The sequence below is a fragment of the Rattus norvegicus genome, chromosome 4, assembly GCF_036323735.1.
Source record: "Rattus norvegicus strain BN/NHsdMcwi chromosome 4, GRCr8, whole genome shotgun sequence".
NCBI lineage: Eukaryota > Metazoa > Chordata > Mammalia > Rodentia > Muridae > Rattus > Rattus norvegicus.
This window is the reverse complement of record NC_086022.1, coordinates 118,477,982-118,479,989: the sequence shown is the minus strand read 5'-3', so window position 1 is coordinate 118,479,989 and position 2,008 is coordinate 118,477,982. Positions and strand designations below refer to the sequence as shown.

At 43.9% G+C, this 2,008-nt stretch overlaps 1 pseudogene; it reads right to left on the bottom strand.

The window, feature by feature from the left end:
* Nucleotides 1–574: 574 nt before the first annotated feature.
* Nucleotides 575–1,143, bottom strand: LOC108350869 (60S ribosomal protein L31 pseudogene; annotated as a pseudogene).
* Nucleotides 1,144–2,008: the final 865 nt, after the last annotated feature.

The following is a 2,008-nucleotide window of genomic DNA, read 5'->3' as shown; positions in this document are numbered from 1 at the left end:
GATGTGTTTCTTTAAAACTCAGATACCTATTTAAAGTGTAATTCAACTATTGTTATACTGTGTGTGAGTGTGTATGTGTGTGTGAGTGTGTGTGAGTGTGTGAGTGTGTGTGTGAGAGTATGTATTGAGTGTGTGAGTGTGTGTGTGAGTGTGAGTGTATGTGTGTGAGTGTGTGAGTGTGTGTAAGTGTGTGAGTGTGTGTGAGAGTGTGTGTGAGTGTGTGAGTGTGTGTGTGAGAGTGTGTGTTGAGTGTGTGTGAGTGTGTGTGAGTGTGTGAGTGTGTGTGAGTGTGTGTGAGTGTGTGTGTGTGAGTGTGTGTGTGTGTGTGTGTGTGTGTGTATCTAAAGGTCTTTATGTTTTTGGGTTTTTTTTGTAGTTAAAGCCACAAACATACACAGTGGCACACATTTAATTGCAACACTAGGGAGGAAAAGGCAGGTCAATTCTGAGTTCCAGGCCAACCTAGTCTACAGAACAAGCAGCACCACAGAGAAACCCCTCAAAAAAACAAACAAACAAACAAACAAACAAACAAACAAAAAAACAACCCACAACCCCAACTAATACACTGACTTCTCTGAAAATGTTTCACATACTTCCAATTTCCTGTGTGTCCAGAACAGAGGTTCTCAGATTAATTTCCAACAAAATAACCCTTAGACCTAAAAATTCCACTTATGGGGCAGACAACAAAAAGAAAAAGCAAAACCTGGAGGCAGTTCTGTAACTTTATTTGACATTGAGTAGTTAGTTCTCATCCACATTGACCGTCTGTAGATTTTTGAATGTGGTAACAGGCACGTAAGTTACCAGTGTGTAGAGCTTGTTTGGTGAATCCTCATCCTCATTACGCTTTCTGAACAAACGTACTCGGATGCGGTACGGAACATTCCTTATTCCTTTGGCCCAGATGGCTTTATTGAGCCTGGTGTCTATGCGCACATCTGGGGTCCCTATCTCCTTCATGGCAAATTTCCGAATTTCTTTGAGTTCCCAAGCAGCATGCTTCTTGAAGCCCACTCCATGGATGCGTTTGTGAATGTTGATGGTGTATTCTCAGGTCACCACCCCATTGATGGCAGAACAGCCCTTCTTTTTCTCGCCACCCTTCTTTGCGGGAGCCATTCTGCCGGGCCCAAGTTGGAAAGGAGGTCTTTATGTTTTATAGTTGCTTCTTAATCACCTAATGTCTTAGTCACTTTTGTTCTTCTAGAATGAATATTTTAATTTCTTACAGGCTGGGCGCTGGGAAGTCTGACAGAGCATGTATTACGTGATGAGAGTTGGCTTTCTGGGTTTGTGGATGGTAGACAGCAGAGGGGAAGATAGGGCCAGCTCCCGAGCCCTTTTACAAGGCATCTGACCTCATTCACAGAGGCATCTGTGCAAACCAAGCACTTTAAGACTCTTACTCTTGCTGGAGAGATGACTCAGTGGTCAAGAGCACTGACTGCTCTTCCAGAGGTCCTGAGTTCAATTCCCAGCAACCACATGGTGGCTCACAACCATCTGTAATGAGATCTGATGCCCTCTTCTGGTGTGTCTGAAGACAGCTACAGTGTATACATTAAAAAGACAAGACTCTTACTCTTAGTCTATCACAAGGCACTCCTGAGTTTGGGAGGTAATATAGTCAAAGTATGATAGCTAGTATCCCTACTGAAAAATGTTCATGTATCCCAGGGAATGGTTCAATCCTCACAGCTTTAATTGCATTTTGGTTCTAGAGAAATGTGTTGGGGGTCTTTCTTCTGGTTCCCCTTCTTCGCTTCTGCAGTTTCTGACTGTCCATCTGGACAGCTGTGGCAGTCCCCACACTCCCCCTACCTTTGAAGGACGTAGGACTCTTCTGTCTCTTTTCTAAGTGTAGCTCCGGAGTTTTTCTTCTCAACACGCTCACACACGGTTCACACGAAAGCCCCGAGCTTTAGCTACTCCAGTGTAGGACTATATTCACCCCTACCACATATCTGTACCTAGTTTTGGTGTACCTAGCTTCACGTGTTAT